This window comes from Marmota marmota, unplaced genomic scaffold (genome assembly GCF_001458135.2).
Source record: "Marmota marmota marmota unplaced genomic scaffold, marMar, whole genome shotgun sequence".
Taxonomy (NCBI): domain Eukaryota; kingdom Metazoa; phylum Chordata; class Mammalia; order Rodentia; family Sciuridae; genus Marmota; species Marmota marmota.
Window position 1 is genome coordinate 29,992,862 of NW_025999900.1, and position 9,826 is coordinate 30,002,687.

Below are 9,826 nucleotides of genomic sequence, written 5' to 3' on the forward strand. Positions count from 1 at the left end.
CTCTCTCTCTCTCTCTCTCTCTCTCTCCAGACTGGAAGTACGCACACACAGATCAATATTTGGGGGCTTAATAGGTCATCTGCCCACCGTGAACGCGGGGCGAAAAATAACCAGTGAAATGTTTTAAGCTTCATTGATACAGTACACAACTCAGCTAAAACACCAGTGTGTGCCGATCAAATTAATTCCAATAGTCAATTTTATCTAAGGAATATTGAATCCAGTAGTATACAACAGTCATACCCCTGTTTCTCTCCTGCTCTTTAGAAGGACCCGCATGCAAGAAGAAGAGGATCTGACAGACTAAGCTAGATGCAGAAGCGAGGCAGGAACAAGTTACTATTATCATATAAAAATAAAATAACCCAACCCTTCCCTTTCAGAATCAACAACAAAGGTGGGGGTCGCTTTTATTTATAAAACAATCCTAGACAGATTCTTGTTTACCAATGTGAGTATCTTCTTCTGGGTTTGTCCTAAGGCACGTAGGAGAGAAAGCAACGTTCAAGAAGAAAGCTCAGTCGGGAAGTTTGGCTCCTGGAGCGTGTGAACTATGAATCACCACGGTGAAGAGGTTTTCTTTTTTTCTCACCCTTTTCTTTTCTCCTGGAGCGTGAACTTGTTAGATAAGATAGATGAGGCCACGAGGAAACGGAAACGCTGAAAAAGCCCAGCTCTTTTGGAGAAAGCAGCCTATACGGCTGGCAGGCGGCAGCCGCGTGCTGTCTCGGAGTGGAGGGGCGCAGGGGCGCAGGGCTCGTTCCGGAGCTGTCCCAACTCAAACCTCCTCCGCCGCCCGTGGGGCAGACGCGGTGCTCGGATTGATGCCCAAGCCATCTACTCTTTGGCCATAGAATAAACACCCCCAAGGACAAGGACGGTCCTCAATTAAGCTAAGTATATATATACGCTCACCGGCTCAGAACACAAAACTGGGCTCTCAGGTTTTCCTAGAGGAAGTTCTAAGTCCCTACCACGAAATAATCGGTGGGTGGGAGATACTGTGTTTTAAGGAGGTCTGGAATTACAGATGAAACATTATTTTCCTAATTAATTAAAAGTAATTCTTCTTGCCTATTTATATGCATGTACACGCTATTGATTACACGCCCCTATTTGCTTGAAAAAATGCTTAGAGTATCTTTAGCACACACTGCTCATTCTTTGTCCCTTCGAATAGTTACGGCTGATAGTGTGGCTGGTGGAGATCAATTAGCACTGGATTTTGCCCCAGGATTGCTCCCCAGGGCGGACAAATGGAGCCAACTCATCTCTAGTGATTTTTTTTTTTCCCTCCCATGTGCGCATCCACGCCAGGGCTTCTGAAGCAGTTCAAAATCCCCAGCCTTGGTTTCACTTAATTTTGTTGTTGTTGTTGTTGTTATTGATAAATATTGGGTCATACACAAGCCACTTGTCAGAGCCTTTGGCTCCGTGTCACAGCTGCAGCTCCTAGCGGGTGTTTGAGTCCTGTCCTAGAAACTGGAAGGATTTCCTGGAAAAGAATTACACTTTCTCTGTCCCTTTAGTTTCGGAGAGATAGTCCCCAAAGATTATAGTCCTGTCTGTAGGCTGTCACCTTTATTTCTTAATTTGTTACAATATGTGAGAATAAGGTATATTATATATGTATATATGTGTGTGTAAGTGTTCCCCATTTGAATAAAATGAAAGACTCCAAAAAAGTAGAGGGAAGAAACTATTGATCCCAATCCTCCTGGTATATCTGAAACCAAAAGAACATAGCAGACAGATAATTGTAATTGCAGGGGTGTGGGGAGCGAGTTAGTAGGTAGGGCATTTGGGGCTTGTGTAATTGGAGAAATATATACAGTTTATCTTTCTGCTGTGCTGTATATATTCTTTCCCTTGATACATACAGCACATGAACTGAGCCCATGGTCTACTTGTCTTGGCACGTTTGAAGCCCCAGACACCTAACAGTATCATTACAGGAAAGAGACAAAGCTCCAAAGACTGCAGGCAGGGAGACAACTGACTGCCTTTGGGGAGGATGGGGGGTTTATCTTGAGGTTGAACTTTTTGAGGGAAGCTCATTCACTCATTCAGACTCTCTTTCTGTGCAGAGTTCAGGTCTTCCTCGCCATGAAGTGGGGTGTGGAAAAAAAAAACAGCTGATTTTCGACATTTCAAAGGGGCTCTTTCTATTTATCAGTGTTACCGAAGTGTACGTTACTGGAAAAACAACAAAACAAGCATAGAGCTGCAATTTTCAAGAAAATAGGATCCCCAAATATAAAAATAAAAAAGTAGCAGATAAGATGTATAATTCAATCAAATTACACAAAATTGCTTGAAAATCCAGAACAGTAGCGATCCATTATGCCTCTGTTTTATTAGTGACAAGTACAATTACTCTAAAATAAAGAACACTGGTGAATATATAATTGGCTGTAATCATGTTAGTGTTTGAATAAAAATGACGGGAACATTTAACACTTTGACAACAAAATGTTCAGAAATAACTTATTTATTCAAACAGTTTTTATTTTCCACCAAGTGAAGGAGAAACACAGTTTGCTTAGGAAAATCAATGACTTTTCCCTGCAATAAATAAATATCCAAAAGGGGAAAAAACAGCCCCACACCTCTATATTACTATTATTATTTTTAACCAGCAAGCAGCTTAATCCTGTGTTTGAAGTCAGCTCTTCGCTTAGCGCCTGTTTGGCACCAAAGTCCGCCACCTAGAGGAAGAGCTCTGCAGCTCAACCCAACCTCAACCCCCTTTCCCGCGGTGACCTCCCGAATCAAAGTTAATATTCCCTTGCAAATTGCTCTCCAAACTAACTCCTCCACCCCACCTCCTTGTATACCCTTCTGCCCTATAACATCGTCACAATATTTTTAGTAATTACCCTGTGCAATTGACAAAAGCACCAAGTCTCTGGTAGCGCGGTGCTCTCCTCGGAAAGCGTGAGGGTGCGTTGGGGAATCGATCAGGGACTGGGTTTCTGAAGAGACCATCCACTTGCATCCAAAATCATCTACAGCAGCCTGGATTAAGGTCTAATAACATGACAGCTGATGACGGGATAACCGTATTCCAGTGCATTTCTCCCCCGGGTTTCCTCAGCGAAAACAGCCTGGATCCGGCTCCTCTCCAGTTAGAACCTTGGGGGTTCCCCCCCCCACACACACACACTTTTACCCTAGTCCACAACCTCCTCGCCCACAACACGAAGATCTGGGATCCTGGCTTTATCTAATTAGTTCTTGGAGCACAGTGGGTCGTTTTCTTGCCCCAGGTGGGTTACTTGAAATACTGAGTTAAAGGAATTAATGAGGAGGCCACATTTGACTGCGTCCCCCTGCAGCCAGCGAGACCCACCCAGGAGAAATCCCAGATTTTTACATTGTGTACAGGAGTGCAGAGAAACTTGTGCAGTGCCCGGGAGAATTTGCGGCAGTATTCGGAAGCACTATGAAACTTGTCGCATTGTAGTCTTGGTGAAGCCCATCGGTTCTTCGGTTCTTAAGGCAGAAAAGGGCATCCTCACTGTCCTATCTCCCCGGGCAAATCTTGGGGCAGGGGGAGGGGGATGCTAGAGAAGAGAGAATGCGGTCAGAGAAAGAGAAATAACCATTTGGTGCATTCCATGTTTAGTTAATACCTGTGCTGCAGCCCCTTCCTTCCTTCCTTCCTTCCTTCCTTCCTTCCTTCCTTCCTTCCTTCCTTCCTTCCTTCCTTCCTTCCTTCCTTCCTTCCTTCCTTCCTTCCTTCCTTCCTTCCTTCCTTCCTTCCTTCCTTCCTTCCTTCCTTCCTTCCTTCCTTCCTTCCTTCCTTCCTTCCTTCCTTCCTTCCTTCCTTCCTTCCTTCCTTCCTTCCTTCCTTCCTTCCTTCCTTCCTTCCTTCCTTCCTTCCTTCCTTCCTTCCTTCCTTCCTTCCTTCCTTCCTTCCTTCCTTCCTTCCTTCCTTCCTTCCTTCCTTCCTTCCTTCCTTCCTTCCTTCCTTCCTTCCTTCCTTCCTTCCTTCCTTCCTTCCTTCCTTCCTTCCTTCCTTCCTTCCTTCCTTCCTTCCTTCCTTCCTTCCTTCCTTCCTTCCTTCCTTCCTTCCTTCCTTCCTTCCTTCCTTCCTTCCTTCCTTCCTTCCTTCCTTCCTTCCTTCCTTCCTTCCTTCCTTCCTTCCTTCCTTCCTTCCTTCCTTCCTTCCTTCCTTCCTTCCTTCCTTCCTTCCTTCCTTCCTTCCTTCCTTCCTTCCTTCCTTCCTTCCTTCCTTCCTTCCTTCCTTCCTTCCTTCCTTCCTTCCTTCCTTCCTTCCTTCCTTCCTTCCTTCCTTCCTTCCTTCCTTCCTTCCTTCCTTCCTTCCTTCCTTCCTTCCTTCCTTCCTTCCTTCCTTCCTTCCTTCCTTCCTTCCTTCCTTCCTTCCTTCCTTCCTTCCTTCCTTCCTTCCTTCCTTCCTTCCTTCCTTCCTTCCTTCCTTCCTTCCTTCCTTCCTTCCTTCCTTCCTTCCTTCCTTCCTTCCTTCCTTCCTTCCTTCCTTCCTTCCTTCCTTCCTTCCTTCCTTCCTTCCTTCCTTCCTTCCTTCCTTCCTTCCTTCCTTCCTTCCTTCCTTCCTTCCTTCCTTCCTTCCTTCCTTCCTTCCTTCCTTCCTTCCTTCCTTCCTTCCTTCCTTCCTTCCTTCCTTCCTTCCTTCCTTCCTTCCTTCCTTCCTCCCTCCCTCCCTTCCTTCCTTCCTTCCTTCCTTCCTTCCTTTTCCCTTTCCCCTTCTGTAATATCTCACTTTTCCCTTTCTTCCCCTCCCCCCATCTTTTTTTTTTTTTATTTTCCCTAAAAAAAGAAAAGAAGTGGGGTGGGTGGAGGTGACCATTTTACATTCTGAGTTTAAAAAACTCCCTAAGTCAGTTCTTAGTCTGGAGACTGGAGTTTGAAAGAGACATCTGGGAAACAATTTTTCTTTCTCCCAAAGATGACCTCAGCACCATGGACTAAGAAGCCATTTTCCTACTGTAGGAATTATATTTTAAAGGCAGTTGAAGTGGTATATTTATATATTTTTTTAAAAAATAACATCTGTAAAAGTAATGTTCCAGTGCATGCATCCCCTGTGCAGTGAGGCATGCCCCAGACCTACTCCACCCAATCCCTAAGACCTTAAGTCCTCAGAAATGTTTTGTTTTGTTTTATGCAAAACTAGCTCTTGCTTCCACTCTCCACTCCCAGGTCTATCATTCCTCTCCTGCATTATATTAACGGGCAATGTTAGCCTTCCCCTACGTGTTTAGGCTGCTAATGCAGGCCACTTAATGCAACAAAAATGCTCATCTGTGGAGATTTTCCCAAGGCTAGCTGTGATGTTGGCTCCTTTTCTTTCTTTTAAAGCTTTTCAGGGCACGTCCATTCCTCCTGCCCCCCACCCCACCCCATTCTTCTTTTCTTGAGATGGGGACTGGAAAAGGGATCCAACAACTTTGAGCCACTGTGTGAAGCTCCCTCCCCTTTCTCCTGCCTGCCAGTCGAACTAGAGGAGGGGTGAATTTTTGGTTTCCCTTGAGAGTCCGAATATGAGAAGGCTAGGCAGGCATAACACTTGGTTGCCTTTCTCAACAAAGATTTAGCTAAACCAAGATTTAGCTTCATCTTTCCTTCTGTCACGCTTCTCCTTCCTTCTCTTCTAGTCTGTGAAAGCAATTCAGGATGGCTCTCACAGCCATCTCTGCAGTGTTCCCAGCCAGCCCCAGCTTTCTGAAGAAAATTGCACTGGTTTTCCTTTTCTGTTGATAGGGAAGCTGGTTTGGAGATGCTTTCGGTATTGACTTGCTTGTGTTTGTTGTGTATGTTTGTCTACTTTTAACTATTTCATGGGATACTTTTTAGGCTTGGGAACATTTCTCCCACCATGGGGAAGATACTGTGGTAAGATACTTTGGAGGAAGGAATCACCCAAACTTAGTCAGTGTCCTTTTCTCTGTCCTTCTTACTCTTTCAAGTAAGTCTGGCCTAGGAAAATCATAAAGATGACCATTGTGTACTCAGATATCAAGGACAAGGTCATTATGTATAAAGCAGAGTAAAAATTCACTCAATGTGTAATAAATATTATCCAGTGGGTTTTGGTTTAGAAAATGGTGATTGTATTCATTATTCACAGCTGGAACACCTTGCTTCTTAAAAGAGGGTGACACATATAAATGAGGACTGTTTTCTACCTCTGGCTCTATCATTCCTTTCCTAAAAATCCTTAGGAAGTTATTTCACTTTTCTAGTTCTTTCTTCATCTGAAAAGTGATCGACAATCATTAAAATATAAAACATCAAATATCTTCTGTTGTACAAATACCTCTCCTCCACCCCCCCCAAAAATACCCCAAATGATACAAAAACCCCTACAAATATTCAGAATTTTTTTGAAAGCAGGAAATAAAATTTCATTCAAACAGCAGCAGCGACATCTAGTGATCATAATGCTCAATAGTAGTGGTGAAAGTATGGGATAGTTTACTGAGCAGTGGGTTTTCAGGGTAGAGAGATATGGTAATTTTTCTAATAAAACTTAAATTGTCTTTCAAAAAGTACTGCTTTGATATCAAAGAGTGTTTCTCTAAGTTTAGAGTATTAAGATCCATAAAGGAAATTATGCTTAATTCTCTCAAGTCTGCATACAGAGCAATTAACTTATAAGAACATTATTTCAATACTTTAAATTCTGCGTCAAGAAACTAGTTCCAAAAATGTTACATTGTGTAGAACTTTATATATCAATTTTGCAAATTATCAGCAAAGGTATTTTTATACAAAATTGAAAAAGGTAGAAATTTCTGGTATTTCTTTTTATCTGGACCAACCATATAGTTGATTTGAGATTGCTTTATAGTCAATATCAGGAAATACACTAAAAATAACACTGTCTTAAATAATTATGTCTCTACTCTGTCTATATCACCCGTTCTCAAAATATTTTGAGATTCAAATAAATGAAATTTCTATACTAGAATGGATTCTATAGTTCTGCTTTCTTCTTTTGATTAAATGAACAATCTGGGCACAATGGCAGTTTAATGAGTTCAACAATTTTCAGATAACAAATTTAATACCTGCTTGGCATTTAAAACTTTAGGCCAAGATAGTAAACAAATTCATCTTATTCCCTGTGACTTTGTAAACTGGCCATGTGTGTGGGTGAGTTTGTGCATGCACTTGCTGAAGTCTAAGTATGTTTAAATTCCTATTAGCAGAGCAAACGACTACTATCATCATATATGGATCTACATTTTGTGTTTTTGAAGATACAAATTTTGTTTATTCCATTTTATTTTCACCAAAACTTCTTTTGCTTTAAATATGGAATTTGTCCACTTATTGGCATGCCAACCAGCTAGTACTAGAGTAAGATAACTGAATTAATTGTTAAAATTTGGAAGACTTTGAGCTGGTCACATCATTTTTCTGACTATAGTTTCCATTAAATAATAAAAAACTTCAATCTCTCTACTATCTGGTATAGACCAAAATATCTGTGATCCGTAAGACATCCACCTTCATTTGAAAAGGCCCTCTTCTGGTGCCTGTGCTGTCATTCGCCTCTCTTCAGTGTCAGTTCTGAGTTTTCCAGTGAGACATTTCATCAGAAATAAGAATTGATAGACCCTCCTGTTTCTCAATGTCCCACCCATCTCCCCCTTTTTCTGTTTTAAAAAATAGCCCAAATCTTAGACTCTTCAATCAACATTTACTAACTCATTGGCATGTGCTCAGCTCTTCCTTGCTGTCCATCAGAACAATCACAATGTGCAAGTTGGATTAAACTGAACACAAAGCTGAAGCAGCTGTGTTTCAGTTTCCCAAATATGTTCCTGTATTCTCATGGTGATGATTAATTATTATTATTAATATTTTTAGGAACCAGAGCCAAAGTATTCTAGCTGCAACCAACTCACGTTTCCACCCTGCCTCTGTGGCCCTGAGAACAAGTTCTTTCAGGAGGTGGCAATAAAATGCCTTCAAATTCTATCTGACTAGGAACATCATTACACACATATAGGGAGAAGATTTTTCATAGATTGTTTACATCACTCCATGATGTAAATATGCTTAACACTTAATAAAGTCTCCAGAGAGGGTGAAGATATATACTGACCTAGCTTTACAGAAGGAACAGTGATCATTATGAGGAAAATTCTGAATCTGTCACAGATTTCTTCCTTATGTGTCTTACTGTTGTTTCCTAGATATATTTTTATCCTCCTTATTACTTGAATTTGTAATTAAAGTACAGGTTGAGTATCTCTCATCCAAAATTTTTAGGGTCAGAAGTCTTTCAGATTTCAGATCCTCCCCCCACCATTTTATAATATTTACATAGATATTACCAGTTGAGCATTTCTAATCTAAAAACCTGAAATTTGAAATGCTCCCAAATCCAAAAAAAATTTGAGTGGCATATCAGTGCTCAATATTTTCAGATTTAGGAGCATTTTGGATTTTGGATTTTTGGACTAGAGATTTTTAACCTGTATAAAATCAACAAGGCATGTCTTCCTCCATAGATTTCTTATATTACCCTATAAAGACAGTTACTTTATTTTAGAAGCCAGGAAACTGACTCAAGAAGTCTAAATATCTCACCTAAGGTTATACCATTAGGAAGACATAGAAAAGGAGTGTGAAACCTGGCTTCAGATGGCTGCAAATTGCATTTGGTCATCCTTACGTTTGGAGCTTTGCATTAGGTACTGAGGTTACTGACTGATGCTGCTGTTAGGCCTCACCAGGATTTCTCTGCACATATTTGAAAAATCTCAGTTTTTATTGAATTCTTGGGACTCCTTATAACATGATAGAGTTTATGCCTGCTACTCTTCTTTCAGTATGATTTTCTCCCCATAATGCCAATAATTTTAAATTACTTCCACAGCAGGAATAATCTTCGAAAAAAGAAAGTACGAAACATCTTTCATTAGTGATTTTTGGATCCCCAATTTGAGAGTTGGAAGTAATCAAAGACATCCTCAGATTTAGCAGCATTGGAGAGAGATGACTTTCTGATTCAATGCCTCGTGGGAACTGTGCTGAGTCAAGCCTGGATGATTCTGCGGTCCTAGTATTGCTTCCTGCCTATCTCCCTGTCTTCTAGGCTTTCTGCATTTGTGTATTTGGCTATTCTGTTACTGCAGTCCTGCCTGCGGACTAGTTTTCCAAATGTGCTGCATCTTCAGCAGCATGCTGTGGATCTGGCTAAGCCTCTCCTCTCAGCTGGGAGAGGTGAAGTCTTATAGGATTCTGTATTGTCCTAAGTAGCTCTCTGCTGCCCTCAACTGGTGGTCAACACCAGAGCTAGCTAGCTTTCTGCATTCGTGCTAATCCTAACTGCAAATGGGATGTGGGAGCATGATTAATTACACTGCTTATGACTTTTATATCACAGAAAAAATATAGTACCCAGACCTCTTATTGTCACCTTATACCCTCCTTTATCATTTCCTACATGTTTTCTCCTGGGCCACTAAGGAAGATATCCAACTGTGCCTATTTTTGAGTATTTCTGCCTGAATACTAAGGACTATTTAATTATCAACTCAAGTTACATTTAAGCTGACATAATACCTTGAAGAAATTTCTCAAATTGCTGTAGTTAGGCACTACTAAACATTTAATATTTATTGTTATACGGAAAATTATATAAGATCTGCAAATGATGTGCAAGCTTTCTCACTTATTCAACAAATATGTATTGGGTACATGCTGTATTACAGACACTATTCTTTGTGCTACAAATATAGTATTGAATAAAGAATACAAACGACAAAGAAAAAACCACACTTCCACCTTTATTGAGTTTGTTCTCTATTGGGGAAAGCAGACATGA